This window comes from Apteryx rowi, unplaced genomic scaffold (assembly GCF_003343035.1).
Source record: "Apteryx rowi isolate R43461 unplaced genomic scaffold, aptRow1 scaffold_179, whole genome shotgun sequence".
Classification (NCBI taxonomy): Eukaryota; Metazoa; Chordata; class Aves; order Apterygiformes; family Apterygidae; genus Apteryx; species Apteryx rowi.
Window position 1 is genome coordinate 775011 of NW_020448074.1, and position 17403 is coordinate 792413.

Consider the following 17403-nt stretch of genomic DNA (forward strand, 5'->3'; position numbering starts at 1 on the left):
AAAAGGAAATTTTCAYAAGGCTTCATAAATTTTTTTCTTCATTGTATTTTCTAGATTCCTGTATTTCCTGTGCATCACAGACAGTGAGATTCTACATGATTTGAAAATAAATACTTTCTGATTTATTTGAAAAAGAATCAAGTTATATACTTTGCACTTGTTTTAATGTCAGTTAGTCATGGTAGAATGTTGCTTTAGAATACACATGCTATTTTAAGTATCGCTAGAGAATAACCTTTTCAGTTAAGCAAGGAATTTATTCTGTCATTAATATATACTTAAGGAAAAGCTGTACAATTAAAGCTAGGAAACAACAGTGGGCGATGCTGAAGGAGCAATCTAAAAGTGTTCTAGCATTACTGTTCTCAAAAATAAAAGGGTATGAGAGGGAAAAAAACGGTTTGTTATACATCATTACAAAATTAAGACTTTTGTGTGTACTGTGCAAACCTCTATACTATATATATTTTAAATCTAAAATTTCTCTCCAGGTATTCTAAAACAGTGGCCAGAAGTGCGGAGTGGTAAAATCTCTGTAAAGGCTGTTTTGCAAAGTCCTTCTTCCAGTGTATAATCAGGGCAGTGAAATCTTAACCTGTTTGTTTCACTTTCCCAAATCTGCCCAAGAAGAGGTCTGCGGGGATTTGGGGCGTTCTTTGCCTTTACCATTTCTGATTCAAAAATACTAGTCGTTGTTTTCTCCAGTGCCATTGGAGCAGCACTGGTATGTCCTGAGGTCTGTTTGGATTTGTTGTTTTGCTCCGAACATTCTTTCCTCGTCTTCTGCTTATCACATGGTTAGAATACAGAAATGCAAATCTTAATCTTTCATTTTAAATCAGCTCTTTCTTATGACTTAATCATTTTGATTGCTGTGTTTTCAATTCCCTCTAGCTTGGTAATATCTTTCCTGTAATTAGGTTGCCTAGAAATACACATGCAGTTCCAGGTATAGCCAGGCAGGAGCAGATGAGCGAGGGCAATTTTTGCCTTTTCTGACATGATGCTTCTAGGCAGGCAGCCCAGCACAAAGTTGGATGTTTTCCTTATTGCATCACATCTGCCTAATTTACAATCCCTTATAACACCTAAATCTCTCTCAGCATATTAACATTACAGATGTTGCCTCTCTTTTGGAGAGCTACATATTACATTATTTCTCACACTTCATTAATTTTTGTTCATTTTAACAGAAGCATTTTTAAAATTTCTTTCATTCATTCTAGTCTCACTGAAAGCTTTTGTAATATTTGCTCTCTCCTGCCGATGCTGTCTCTTCTGTGAGGTTTTGTTTAAACTTCCTGCTTTCCTGTTAGAATGTTTATGAAGATATTAGATCGAGTTAGAGCCAAATCAGTTTAGTGCTGAATCTTCTGGGCAGCTCCTCTCCGTACCATTGTTCGCTCTGTTTCAGTCCACAAGAGTGCTCGCATCCATACTAATCTTTTATTAGAGCAAGACACTCTATTAGTTGTTTTTTCTTTTTAAATTACAGTCTGAATGTATTGCATCTTCTTTTTTCCCATGCATCTATTAATTCTGCAAGTCTCTCTTTCTAGAAAGATTTGATTCTGCTTGGTGGCACCACAGCCATGTGCAGTCATCAGTCTGAGAGTGATCAGATCATTCTCATTATATTTGTTTCACTGTTTATCAGAAGCAGAAGTTGCTTCTACAGGTCAGGAATAACCCGGTCCTGCCTTCAGCCTCTTCCTGAAGATCGGTGAAGTCTCGCCAGAGAAAGCAGAAATGCCTGTCAGGTTTAAGAGCTTGCAGGGGAGATGGTACCCCATAGCATGCGACTACTCTCTCTTTCAGGAGCGCTGCTTCCTCACGGGTTCCTCCTTTTCTTTTGATTAATTCTGTTCTTCCAATATGGGAATATCCTTTGTTGAATACAGTTAATCATGTCTGAAACTACTAACACCTGCCATACTTAGTTGGGGCGTGTGTGAGCGGTTGTGAGAACTGTGGTTTGTTTCCTGAACAGCATGGCCACGTGCACTTCAGTGAAGATCATTCTGGTTTTCTGGGCTGGTAGTTTAGAGTGGAAGTTTTAAGTAACTGAGAGTAATTGGAAGCGAATCATTAGAAAAGGTATGTTAAATATATTTTTAAAACTTGTAATGAGCTTTCATTAATTAAACCATAAAAATACTCTGAGAGAAAAGTAAGAGTCCAGCTTCGGAGTTTGGCGTTGCAGGATGGTTAGGGATTAATCGAGCTATTTCACTCTTAACTTAAGGGGGTAGTGTGGAAGGGTAAACATGGAGGTTGCAAAACCTGTAAAGCTAAAACACCGTACAGTAACTCTAATGGAGGAAAGCAAGGTGAAAAACCTGTTGCCTGCCAGGCTCAGAGGTTTGTCCACCTGCAGCAGCACCTTGCGCCGAGGCGACTGTGCCCTGGGCCGCGGCTGGCCCCGGAGGGAAGCGGCGCCCGGGCCCTCGCTGCGCACTGGCGGCACCGTCAGCTTGCTCGTGGGTGGCCAAAAACCTGCTGCTTACAGACCCTCTCATTTGCCTGTAATTTAAATTCCCCTTGTATGGAACCAGCACTGTAAGGGCAGTAAAAGCAATGTTGCCTATTCGGGGTGACTTTATCTTTCATTTTACTTTAACTGCCCATGACTCCTGCCGAGGAAGGAGTGGAAATCTCCTTATCTCAAAATGTCAAAATGTTTTCCTTTTCTTTGGCTTTTCAGTGGTATGAGAGAAATCTTCTTTGAAATCTTAACTATTTGTCACTGAAATCTGGATTTTCATTGTTCTTCTGAAATTTGTGGGTGTAGTTTCAGACCTTTACTATATCTTGTCCAGTCATTTTACTAATAATGACATTTTGGAGGCCTTTGACATATTTCCTGCTCAGTTTTTTCCTGATTTCCATTTTGTATGGTTACCTTTGATCCTGTTACCTTTTACTGGGATCTTATTTTTTCCGTGCTGAGGCATGTGGCCAGGAAGTAGCCACAAACTAAACAGTTGCAAACTTAGAAAAGACAGACATTCCTGGACATAAGGAATACGATATATAGAATTAGAAAGCTATCATTCACTGGGCACTAATGTAGAACAGATTTTTATGCTACCTTGTCTGAACTCCTTTAAAATGTATTTTTTCAAAAAAAGCCACTTTTTAAATTAAAAGAAAGTATCTCATTGGCCTGGAAATTAATTACATCACTTTAATTCAAACGTTAGTTTTTTAAAAAAAGTTTTCAAGGGGGAGAATTAGCAATGAAAAGTACTATTTAGAAATAATTTCTTCTGCAGTTGTAACTTTTGCACTAAGGTAATGGGAATGTTTGTATGCAGGGTCGATAGGGTATTACAGTGGTCCCCTTATGATCTAAATTTCAGTGCAGGGTGAATTTTTATGTTTGCGTTTATAAGCCTCAGCAATACAGGCTTTAAAACACAGTCTAAATACTTCTTGACTAGAAATAGTACTTTCCAACTTCAATAAATTTTGTAAGACTATTATGTAAGAAATGTAAGAAAATGTTAACTAAAAACCCGCCAATTGTGGGTGGCTGTGAGGAACATAACTGTTATTTGTGTTTCTGGTGTTCCAGACTGTTTGTGTATGTGTTACAGAAATGCTTTCTATTCCAGCATATTTTTGTATATGCTACAGTTGATGACTCCGTCACTGCTCACCATGTGGCCATTCCACTGAAGCCATCTTTCACTTTGATAGGAACRCCTTTTGTACTGGAAAGTGGATAAAACCCTGTTATTAATGTATCGAAACTGCACAAGGCTCTCATGTCTTAGTTTTTCTACAGCTGTTAGAAGAGAGGGTAAGTGGGGAGTCCTTGACAAACCACAGAACCATGAATTAAAGATCACGATTTTTTGTTCTTTGGATCTTTATGGTTCTTCATTATTTCTTTTTTTGAAATTTTCTTCATGAATAGTGAAGTAAGGGAACAAATTAAAGGAAAAAGAAAACAAGCCTATTCATTTTGAAGGCTGATTGTTCACAGGCTGATTATATTGATAGTGRTGATTGTACTGATAGCGTTGCTAATCCAAAACTGTGCCTACAGTGTCTGAGATGTGGGAGAACGCGCACTGACAGCTGGTCAAACATGGTACAGATATTTGTTCATCTTCATCTGTATTTATCTGTCTCTTAAAATAGTGTTGGTATGATTTTGTTGTGCATAGTTGCTGTATTTCTTATTTTTCTCTTCTTAGGAACTCTGAGGAAACATAGCTATTGCTTGTCTTCTAAAGTTTATTTGAAAAACACCTAAAAGTCTTTAATTTCAAGGAAAKAAATTTGTATCTAAAATGACAGAAGTTGATAATACTGAGAAACATTATTTAAATTATTTAAACAATAGTAGTCCAGATGACCATCTCCATAGAATTAAGTTAAGCAGTTGAGTTTATTGTCAAATAAGATGGCTTATTGTGTGATATATTTGATAGTTCTTCTGACTTAATTAGTTTCAATCAGAACATTCTGTAGAGAAATAATACAGCTGGTTCATTTTGAAATGGCAGAGACAGACTTCTCATAGATTTTTTTTTACAGCTTTTAAAAATGTCTTTTTCTGGAATAAAACTAACTGGGAAATTCTGTCAGCCATTTAGTCCAAGGTGATTACACCAATTTAAGAATGTCAACAATTACACAATACTCATGTTCAATTAGTAAAAGGGAAGCACCTGTATTTTTAGAGGAAGAGACTCCAAGATTAGACTATACAAATTTAAGTTGTAACAAAAGACAAAAATGAGCATATTATTTATCCTTGGGGAGAATCAGTCATTGGATAGGCTCAGTTCATGGAAAAAATGCAATAAACAGTTCTTTTTGCACATGGTCTCCCCATGCCTTTGTACTGATGCATATCAGCAATGATGTTTACAGTTCCTTTGTCTTTCCAACAGCAAAACAAAAAAATTAGCAGCACTTCTGATGGTTAGACAAACCTGTAACACCCTCAGTTTAATATCTCAAATTTTACACTTGACATATCCTTCCAGACTGAAAATGTGACTTTTTATTTTCTTCAAATCACTGTCTTTAAATCACCATCTGGTTGAGGCATTAAAATAGGCAATATTACTCTTAACAGTTTTCTTAAGACCTTTTCTTTGCTGTTAATTGCACATTTATAATTATATTCTTACAAAAAGATAAAAAGATTTTTGAAAGATTATTCTTGGCAACAGACCTACGGTGAAAACCTGCTGTTTTAATGCGTAAATTATAATGTGTGCAGTTGTGAAGAGTGGTTTTGTGAAATGCTCAGGTAAGCGCAAGAATCTAAAAGAAGCTGTCAAAGAGTTTGCACTCTTAAGGGGCTAATGTTCATTGAAAAACAGTTCATAATATGCTGTGCCTGAAGGGTAAATGAGTAGTTTAACTTAAACACAATCACCAACTTTGTAGAAGACAGATAAAGGAAACAATTGTCCCCTAATCAGAGCTAGAGAAATGCTAAAACCATACTTCTTCAGCCCTACTTTGATGCCTGTTTAAAATCATTAATTTTCTTGTAAGTTAATGTAAATCAAGGATTAAACAGAAACTGTTACCATCTGACCCTTATAAACTAAACTTCTGTGTGGCTCATCTATTTGAAGTCAAATCTATCCATACATCTAAACAGGAAACTGAATGAAAACATTTTTCTTTTCATTTCCTATATCCTGCAAACTTTTTCAGAAACTATTTCCTTTCAAAATTCAGCCTGCATACTTACACATCATTTTTTCCTCTGTAGACTTTTGTAAACATAACACCAATTATTATAGAGAGTACTGAAAGAGGGTACTTCCTGTGCGTTTCAGTTTGCCAATCTGTAAATGATTGTAAAAGTACTTATCCTTGCAAAGCGACCTTGGAATGCGCGAGGGATCCAAGCTCATATTTGATCACCTGGGTAGCACACAAGTATCATCACTATGGTCATGTGGATTTCCGGATTAGGATTATGATACAAAGTTCATTATTGGTCTACAAAGGGCAAACAATGGGGATTCACCATTACAGTTTTTGCCTACAGTTCAGGGTGATCTGTTTCTCTATCAGTAACGATACTGATCTCTTATAGAAAACATTTTGAGCTCTACAGATGAAATTTTATATAACAGATTATTATTATTACCATTATTAATTTTCTTCAGGGATAAATTACAGTCACAGCTCTGTTGCTGACTGCTTAGGTTTGAAGATTGTTGGCAATTTAAAAAGGTACTAAGTGGAAAGTATCTAACAAATATTGCTGTCATCTGTTATGCTTAAGAAATACCTAGTGTGTGGTTCAGAAGGAACACTTTGTTTAATGAATGTGTCTTATCTCCTCATGTATGTGTTGATCAGGAAAATTCTCATCTTAAAGAATTGACTTGCTGTGTGGAACTTCATTTTGAAGTGTTTCATCTCAAAAGATCATCATCGGAACAGATCTGGTATAAATACCAAGTCAGTTCAGATATATCTCTTGCAGCAGCATCATGAGCAGTCTGTGAAGACAGATTCTTCTCTTTTTTTCTGAAAATAATCTGGATTTAAAATCCAAGACCAGAAACTGACAATTGACAGTTCACAGCCCCTTAGCGGTACTGAGTTGTCATTGTGGCTCTCTTTTCTTTTGGTTGTCTCCAGTTTTCCTACCCAGGATGTAGGATTGTTCCCCAGTATAAACTGCTTTTAGCAGCATTGTCACTATTTGTAATGTGCTATTCCTAGATAACAGATATGCAACAACTTTTGGTGTTCGAGTATTATGTATTGAATTTCCAGAAAGTCAGTACATGTTTACCCAAATCCTCATCTTTTTTAGAGTTACACGGATAGCTGATACCTGAATATTTCATGCAAACTGATGTGAGGTATGCAGTGTAGAAACTGTTTAAAACAATATTCAGTATATTGCTTTAGATGGTCATTTTGATTGCTTATAACATGGTTTCTCTTGTCTCACTGCATGGCTGTAGCCATAAAAAGAAGGGTAACTTATAAATAGTTTTCATTTATCACACACAAAATAACTTTGAGATATGTGCCTATACAGTCCAAATGGGAAGGGTGCACCCAGATCTCTGACTGTCTTGGTACAAGTGGTTCTTGTGCCAGTTTGGCTATGTATGATGTAGTTCCACATCTGTGTCCACCTAATCTAACTGCATGTCCGAAGAAACCTGTGTCTGCTGTCTGGCAATGCAGTTACCCCCCACATGCGTCCTGGTAGAAAAATGTCCCTTCCTTTATGGAACAATATATTCGAAATGGGAGGAGTATCATAAATTTTTGTCCAATAATTGGTTAGAGTATATAAAGCCTTTTGTTTTTGGACAGAATTCTTGTACATAATCACCAATACACAAGCTTTTCCTTGAATGTATGATGATAATGAAGATGATGCTGAAACAGCAAATTCCTCCCATTTACAAAGGAGGATCTTCTATAGAACCTGGAGGATCTTTTTGAGCCCTAATAATGTATACTTCATAGTATGCTTCTAGCAGGAAATCCAGCAATAATTCTGTCTTCATACAGTGTCTACATACTTCCTCCTTTTTTTCTGTAGTTCACTTGACTTCAGTTAGTTAATAAGCAAGTTGGAGGACAAAGAGAGAAAACAAGCCTCAGAGCTCTGGAGCTGGCACTTGTCAAACATACAGCATAGAAACAACATTTAGCACATGTCAGAACTGTCTCCTTCTCCAAAAATGTCTTTTTTCTTCTTATTTTTGCATCTGATTAAATAGCAGTTATATTCATCTGCATCTTTGTAGTCATATGAACTTTGTATATCTCTGGGACTGGGCCCGTGAAAAAGGATAGCAAGCTTATTCTACTTAGCAGGATAAATGATTACAGTGTTAAAAAAGCATGATCCCACTTGCATTGAAAGAAGAAAAAGGATTCTTTTAATGATTTCAAGTGTTTAAATGAATTTGGCTCTGGACCAGATAATCTTCTTTTGCTGATGTTAAAACACTGGCCACAACAATGATTACAACATAGGAATACAAAAGAGCCTTTATTTATCCTTTACTTTTTCTTTCATGTTTCCAATCATGAAAATAAATATGTCTTACTAGAAAAGCAAAATTTTATTTGGTTTGCTCTGCGTGCTGGGAGACATTAAGTATTTCCTTTTTTTTAGGGGAAATGTGTCACTTGCATTTAACTCAGATAAAAATAAATGAAGATAAAACTAATTTAATTTTAGAATATAATTTTTTTTATTTGTTGAACAACTGTTGTTTTAAAATGGATAGCCTGCTGAGAAAGAAACAAAGCCACTTCAACAAAGCAGGAAATCAATAACCACAAGAAAGCCTAAAGAAAATTAATGCATACAGTGTGAGCAAGTGACATAGAAATTATTTTCTGGTGTAAGGATGGTAATAATAGAAGGCATATGGAGTAGATGAAAAGCATGATAGAAATATACACAGAAAAGATGTGCTCCCTATTTCTATTTATAAATAATGACCTCTGTGTTACAGTATTTAAACTTTGAAGAGTCTAGATGGTGGTTTTCTTCTTGATTTCCCCAACCCCTAGTCCTAGGTAAATATTTATGCTTGCAAAATTTAGTAGGCTGGCAGCCATGGAAACGTATGTCTTTCATTTATCTCCAGGAAATCTGGTCACAAACACTCTTTTACTTGAATTCTTTTAACCTTTTTCAACAATTTTTAAAAAACATTTTTACTGAGGAACAGTGAATTGGGCATATGATGTCTGATTTTGATTCTATTGAAGTTAGTGGCAAGAGTTAAATTTGCCCATAGTAGGAGCAGGACTGTACTTATAAAATCTCTTGCTATACAAACCAACACACACCTTATGTTTTCTCTCCCTTTCTGAAGCCAAGTTAAATGTTGTTCACTCAAACTCAGGGAAACGGGAGTGGATGCTAGCACATTAACACATGCTGTCTGCTTTCTGCAAGGGACAAGCCTCACTGCCTGGAGGGAGATCTTTTGAAAAAATCAACAACAGATACGATTTATCTCACAAACCATTGTATCTAATCTGGAAATTATTTTATTTCAGGAAGTCCCTAAACTTGTGAATAGCTCATGCTGCTTTTCAGTGCCCTGAACTGTTTTTGGCTTTTTCTGTAGTTTCCTTCTTCGGGTATGAGAGAGGCTCGATGATTTCAGAAAGCCCGTTTACAGACTGACGTCCTCTTTCTCTGCTGGTGGCAAACCAGTTGGAAGAGTGGCAAGAAAGGTTTGTGGCTGGGGCTTTAGCTCTGGTAAGCCACACTGCCGCTGGTGGAAAAGCAGACAAGCTTTTGGTCACAGACGATCTACTTTCAGGTCGAATATAGAACTGGTAGTATTTGAAGCAAGGTGAAAAGGTGTTGAGAAGTATTATTGTCACTTGGATTGGATGCGTGTCAGTCGGACCACCTCCGAAGGGAAGGGCAATGTCCGTGGCAGGGCAGAGAGGATATTCCTGAGGAGGGAGAGAAATGGAGGTGGCGTCACTCTGCGGGGAGGCAGGGGGGCCTGTCGCTTGCAGAGTGAAATGGGGAGAGGCCTCTGAGGAATTCGATGTCATGAAACTGGTGGCTTTATGGAATCCATCTTTTTGGTACCCAGTTGAGTTAGAGGTTTAAGTTGAAATGGGCTCGTTTTCCTGCTCTGAGCTCTGAGGTGGGCCCAGGTCAGACCGGAGGAGGCGGCAGGGTCTGTGAGATCCTTCAGCCACACGGTATTCGGAAGAGGAGGTTCAGTCAGGTGAACTTCGTGGCCGTGGGTGTGTTTCTATCACTGATGTTACTCCTGAGGTGGCCGGGAGAAACATTTGGTGGTAAATCCGCGGCGTGCGCGGACGCTGCCCTGCCACCCCCTCGACAGGCTGGCCGGCGGGGGGCGGGAGGCCACGGGCGGCGTTCTTCTGGAAGGTTCCCGACGCCCGCCCGCCCGCCCGCCCTCAGGAGCGGCCGCGCCGCACTGTGCCGGGAGAAAAGGTGCATGGCACCGAGGTATCCCCTCACGTGTCAATTCAGCTTACTAGCGTATCGTTGTAATGGGGGCATCTTGGAGACACCGTAACTTCAGGAACAACTTCCTGGGCTTTAAGCTCTTGTTCCTAAAGCTGTTACTAAGGTCAGAATCTTTGAAGCCGAGTGGCTTAATCAGGTGATACCTGCCATCCGCCATCACAGCAGTTCCTCAGGGTGCTGTTGCTCCTTACAAAAGCTGCCCTTTTATTCCTTACTGTGCAAGCATTTACTGCCTCATAATCATACTATTAACTGTTTTTAAAAGATGAGTACATATCTTCTCTGTAGAGTTTTGTTTAAATTTATTTCAGTGTTGCTTGTTTGAATATCCCAAATACAAGCAGAAGCAAAACTTTGATGATAGTTTTTAAGCCACTTCCATGAGAAGAGATGTAATTATTTCACGGACAAGTTGCAGAATTTGCTTTTTAGCATTTCCCTTCCTACAAAAGTTCCTTTTTTCTAGAAGAAAGCTCCTCCAAGCAAAAGAAAAAGAGCACAGGATTGGTTGGTTTGTTTTTATTTGTTTCTAGTTAAAAATAAGGTTTTCTAATATTCTTGCTCTAAAGCTAAATACTTTTCTTATTAAGTGAAGACTAGCTTGCAGTGCCCAAGAGCACAGTCCCTATTGCACTACCCGTTTTTGAGGTCACTAAACTGTCTCTTTTGCCACCTCATCTTGGGTTTGTAGATAAGAGTCTTTTGAGAAATGCATAATGGCGGAATGAATTCTCCTTGGAGCTTGAACACCTCGCGTGGCTGGGAGGATCCAAGGTCTTTGTGTCTGTGACCATAGGTATTTCAGGAAGGTATAGAAAAGCAGCATTTCCTCTGTATGGGCATTGACCATTACTGGCATCATGTGTCCAGTTGTGGTACCTGTTCTTCAAAAAAGAACARTGAATATAAACAGCTGCAGAAATTAGATAAGAGCTGGAAAAGTGCTATATAATAAAAGACCTCAGAAGCATTTATCTTTTGATTTATTCCTGAAATTATTAGAATGTGATTTTTTCAGTCTGTAACTCTACATGTGGAGAAAGTTTCTGTTGAGTGTGCTCTTCAAAAATCCAAGGGCTGGAAAAAGAAGCCTGACAATACTAGCAAAGCAGGTTGACTTTTTAATAGTAGAGAATATCATTGCATGGTTGATTATTGAAACAATCTAAGAATTCAATGGATAATCTATCACTTGAGGTCTTTAAAATCAAAACTAGATGGCCCTCCCAAAGCTATGCTCTAGTTTATCTAGAAAGTGGGAGCCTGAATCAGGATTATATGTGCAGGACAGAATTAGCTCACGTAAGAGGAGTCCTTTATAATCTCTAAAAACAAAAACAGAATTAAGGCTAAGAATTAAGTAGAAATCCAGGACTTGGATTACACTGGTATTAGCCCTTGATGCCGTGGAGCTACCAAAACATCTTTTAAGTAATTTCAAGGAGCATGAGGAAAGGTAGCCAGGTAGTGAGAATATTCCCAAGAATTTGTACAGTAGCAAGGATTGTTCTTTGAATGTGTACCTGCACTTACTGTATTTGATATTTTCCCCTTGGAGACCTTGCTAGATACGTGTATTCCCAGAAGCTGTGAATAGATCTAACCTTGAACTGAAGAAGGGCATTCAGTATCTTTAGATACAGGAAGGAAATCGGTCTGTAGTGTAGGTCAGTTCTAGGGTCATCCTGATCAGTGATTTCCCTTTGTGCTTTGAGGGTTTTACTGATAGGTAGGGTTAGTATAAGCAGGTCCCATTCATATTATCATCTTAGGCTAACAGGAAGATAGATTTGAAAGGTAAATTTAATATGAATTTTGAAAATATTGCTTCTGCCCTTTTAGTACTTTTTTGGGGTCCTAAAGATTTGTGTTTGTTTTGTTATTTAAAAATACTTTTGTACATTTACAGTAGAAATAATAATCTTGTTTATCTCTGTAACTAGCAAATTATTAATTAAATAGTAACAGCCACAAAGTCTAGAAAGACAGAGGTGAAGCTGTGCAATACTTACCTATACTATCTATTTAATTTGATACTATTSCAGGGTAACCAATTAACTAAAGGATAGTTCCTGTCTTGTAAAGGTTAGTCCTCAGATGTTTGCTTCTGGATACGATCACCTAATCATAGAGGCTCATTTTGATTACTGTGAACCATTCTTACTTTTAACATGGATATAGGTGAAAAGAGTGACAGAGAGGGCTGTTTCTATGTTCTTTCATTTGTTGGCCTTTGAAAGACGTATTTCTATTTTCTGTTTCTAAACTTTAAAGGGTCTTTGCAAAATTCTGAAAACACTGAAACTTTTGATGCAGAGATTAAACACAGTTAAAGCAAGAGCAATTCCCTTAGCATCCAAGTTGAATTGCTATGAAAATATTGTACTACCACATACAATATACCACTGTTATAGAATTAGCCATCATCTCATGTGGGTTATTTGCTGCACAGAGCTGTAAATATGTCAAGTGCTTGCTATTAGGTTTCTGTCCAAAGATAATAGGCTTCAACAGTCACATTTTTTACATGTTTCATTGAATTGAATGTTACTGAGATACAGCTCAGTGCAAACAGCAGTATTTTAAAAAAACGTTTCTTTATAATAATGTTCCCCTAAATTGGCACTGAACTCAGATACAGGTCAAAAGTAAAACTTGTAAGGATCTAATATAATTTAGACACATATGACATATCATGAGTATTTGTGATAGATGGTGATTCCCTGCTTTGAAAATGTATGTGCAGATATTTGCGAAAGTATGTGTGTGGAAACTATGAAGTAGTGCTTGAAAAAATTGGTGCTAAGTTAACTCAGATGAAAACAGATTTACAGCTCCTGGGTGTAATGGTAGATCTTTGCAATAGGTTGGACAGTACACTGCAATACATATGGTGTTCAGCTACATTAATGAAAAGAAGTTTCCTCCTGCTCTTTCCCAGTCAGTTTTCAATTCAGTATATTTTGTATTTGGGGCAAATCCTGAAGATTTTATCCAGACAGTTTTCTCATTCAAGCATTTTCTTTGTTGGTGAAATTGGACCTGGGGCAGTTGGGACTGTTCATTGTCACCATGTGGTCCCCAGGTTCCTTATCTCAAGGATATTTGCGATTCAGTCCCCCTGTCTGGTTTGGGGAGCTGTATCTTCAAGGGAGTGCTGGCTGGGCAGGCTTGGGGGCTGAGCGATGCCCTCCAGCCTGGACAAAGCGTGCTGACAGCGCTGAAACTGAGCTGTCAGTCAGGAAAGGATCTGTCAATCATAGCGCATCGGGTTATAACAGACATGTGAATACTGGCAGGTAACAGAGACCTGTGTGGTCCTGTCCTATTGTCCATGTGCTGGTTTGAGGGTTACTGAATGAGGATTACTGAAACCTTCTGTGAGGAAGGGAAGGCACGAAGGGAAAGCATTAAGGATTCGCGTGTGTAAAATCTTTATTCTGCCAATGTTTTTGTGGACTCCAGCTGTAGATGGGTCTGAGTGAAGCTCTATGTTGCTCCTGTGCTATCCTGAGTGCCTGGCTTGACATGTATTTATGTCAGCACTGAGCTTTCATGTGCAGATGTAATAATCCCAAATATATTTTAAGATTTAGGTAACTGTAGGCTTCTATTATGTATATTTTAGGAAATGAAAAGAATAGTTGGAGAGCATATTGCACAATGATATTGCCTCCAGATAATGATATTATCTCCAGTGGTTCACTGCTTTCACTGGATTCGAAATCCAGGTAGTATCAGCTGTCTGACTAGCCAAGCTTAGGTTTGCAAGGCTCATGATATATCTGGCAATATCTCATGAGATATCTGGCACTTTCACATTTGGTTTAGCTGGACATCTTGGGCAAACATTGTTTTGAAAATGAATCTATAATTTCAGTTTCTAGTTATGGGTATGTAGTTAATGGCATGATCCCAGCGCGGACAGGTATACTCGTGCTAGGTTTGATCTGGGTGGAGTGGGTAACAATAGCAGTAAAGACACAACAGCGGGAACTTTGTCGCACTGGGTATGAGCTCAAGTTGCTAAATGAACTCTATTTTATCTGTGCTGCTGCATCTTCACTGCTACAGTTACTAATTTAATGTAGTTATATTAAATTAGTGCATGTATACCTACATGTGCTGTAGTCACTCTTTCAATTTCATTATTGACATACCCTTAAATTGAGCTAGTGCAGTATGTGATATAGATAGGCCCTTCACCCTGCCTACATCTGTGAATCACCACAATTCTGAAATCTGATGATTTATTCCCCTTTTTCCAGTGACAACTGTTTGACAGGAAAAAATAAACAGCAGGACTGTTGAGGCGCTTTTATATCTTCAGGCACAGTCAGAAGTAATTAAGAAAGAGTTATTTAAAATTCCAAATCTTAATGAAACAAAAATCCTTTTTTGGTTTAAAAGTTATTTTGAAATGCCTGACTTCCTAAATAAGATTTCATAAATAAACTTTTTTTTAAGTAAGAACCAATCACCTGTTTTCTATTACAACTGGAATATAGTAATATTGGAATACTAGGATTTCAGGTAATTTTTCTGATTGTAGACCCAAACACAAGTTCTAAAAAAATAACCTAATCAGTCAATAACCTAAGTCCTAAATAACCAAAATTTCCTGAAAACCTTGGTGAGGATAAGTGTGTAAGCCCTGACCCTGTGAATAGCATGGTTTCACAAGGAATGATACCTGCTACTGATTCTTTGACAATCTTAGGATTCTAAGTACTCTCGCAGGGCTTTTTAATATATCAGATTAAGAAATCTATAGAAAGCTTATTTGAATTCTGCGTAATATTTTCACACAGTTAGGAGCAAGTAGTCTGGAATTTGTGATTTTTTTTAAGTGAGGTAGTGCATAATAGACTGCATTGAGATATGAGTATAAAAAGAATACCTTATGTAGTAGTCAGAGAAATGACCAATTCTGTGTCATACAATAGCTAAACTAAGAACTAAAGATAACAGCTAGTGATAACTATCAATCACGTTTTACTGTAACATGAAACTTCTGCTTTTGCCACTTCTTATAATTCTTGTTTGTTTGTTTGTTTGTTTTGGAAAGGCTCCTAAATTTAAATGTCAGCTAATCAGAGAATCTCAGCTTTCATTTGTGAAACTTAGAAAAAAAACAAACCAAAACAAAAAATCTCTTTAATCTTTTTTGGCCCTTCCTAGTAAAGAAAAGCTGAGAAGTGTGATTTAAGAAACTTAAAGATTTACAAAACTAAAAGCCAAATAAAAAGAATGTAAAATGGAACTTGAAAAACATTAGATTTTTATTCATTCTCATGATTTCAGGGTCATAATTTGTGAACATTTGGGGTTAGAAGTAACGTAACTAGGTCAAGTAAATGAAGTATAAAATAGCTTCACAGTTATACTTTCTGTCAGGTGAGTAGTCAACCCTTAAATTGTCTGTTCCATCAACTTTCTCTCTTTGRCAAAGAAAAAATTTAATGAATCTTTATCAAGAAAATGTCAACACTGGTATTAATAATAGGAGATATATTTGGACTCAGTTGTGGAAAATGTGGAAACTAAAAATTTGCTGTGGGCTAAAAAAGGGAAAATAAAGCACAATGCATTCCACCTCCTCTCCAGGCAGAGTGCGTTGACTGACTTGCCCGTGGATTGCTTGCTGGTGCTCCCGGGAGGTATAAGGCATATCTGGCATCTAGAAAATGAATATAAAAAGAGATTGTAGAAAGAGACAGAAAGAATAGAAGATTTCTCTGCTCCCCCAAAGACCTTCTGTTGGCCACTTGAGGGTAAACGGAAGAGGATAAAGGGACTTGGCTTGCCTGACTCTCTTGCTTATTTTCTGGGGGAGCTGTCTTGCTGCTTTTTGGTGTCTCACTTTCATGCCATATACATATTTGCCAAGTGTAATATGACCTACAAGATTGTAATTTAGTCCTGTGCAATTTGTAGAACATTACAGATGTAGAAATTTGGGGAAGAGAGCATGCCCCTCCCTTGCTTTACCTTACCTTGTATTCCTAGCCTAGTGTGGAGGAATTGCATTGACCTGTCAGTCAAAAGCCTGCAGATGCCCTTCCCAGCTTTTCAGCTGACAGTTTTAAGTACTTCTCTTTGCATCCTCTTGTGAATCAAGACAATGTGTTTAACTTTTGGACACAACTATCATTCCTTGGTTATGCCCATAAAGTGACTGAAATTTTGGAGAAGGCATGCTGACCATGCTGAGGGACTCAAAACACCTGTTATATTAGAGACTGAATTCTTCTCTACTTTCCCTTTTAAAATGACGTTAGCTATATTGCATTTTTCTCTCACTTGTACTAACTAATTCAGAGCAATTGTCTGCATCTTAATAGGTAATATTAATAATTTTAGGATTGGAGGGCTCTGTATCAGGAGTGCTGTTGTACTTGACTATGCTGTCTCTATCCAGCCCTTCATCCTTTGCTCACAGTGAGAAGAACTGACTTTTGAATTCAGTAAGCCTTTTTTTTTTTAAACTAAGCCTCACATGACTGTCTCTTAAGCATACTAGAAAAAATGGTCCATTTGTGCAAATACATGTTTAGAAACCAACAGATTCAACTGGAGTGTATACTGAGTATAGTGCCAGAGGGGGCTGTTTTCAGTCTGGGTCAGGAACTTCAGTATTTGTTCCTAAAGACGGTACCAAGGTGGCAGGGTTTCAAGCACACAGAGATTGGCATTAGGACACAAAATGGTCTTGATAACATGGAAAACTGATCTTAAATAGGATTCAGTTCAATATGGACAAATGCAGTGTAAAAGAAAACTGAAGAAGGTCAAGTTGTACTATTTCTACCTATAATTTCTGACAAGATATGTATGTGTGCTATTTGTAGCATGTGAGTCTGAAGATCATGTACATAAATGCCAAGTCTTCAATTCCATCTGTATGTGTAAGAACTCCACAAAGGCAAAATATGACAAGTTTTCAAAAATACAGAGAGTGTCTACAACATGGGAATTAAGTTGTTTTCCATGTCTGTTGAGTAGATCACAAGAAGTACCTTGCTTAAATTAAATAAAGGAGAAGTAGGTTAGATGTTAGCCCTGCTTTTCCATACAAACCCTTCCTGATTGTAAGGATAGCCTAAGCATTGGTGTGGATTGCCTAGGGATGTTGTGAAATCTCCAACGCTGAATGTTTTCAGAAGTAGGCTAGACTTAACATTTGTCAGGAATGATTTAAGTGTACGTGATCCTGCCTTGGGGCAGAGGTAGAGAGAGCAGGTGACCTTCTGAGGCCTCTTTCAGTTTTATCATTGACTGAATCCAGGAGTACCCACATCCCAAATACTAGTGCTGCTGCTCTTGAATTTTGATGTTGCCATATATTCTGAAGAGTCTGATGGCTTCTGTCAGAAGAACATACATTAATATAAAACATTGGAATA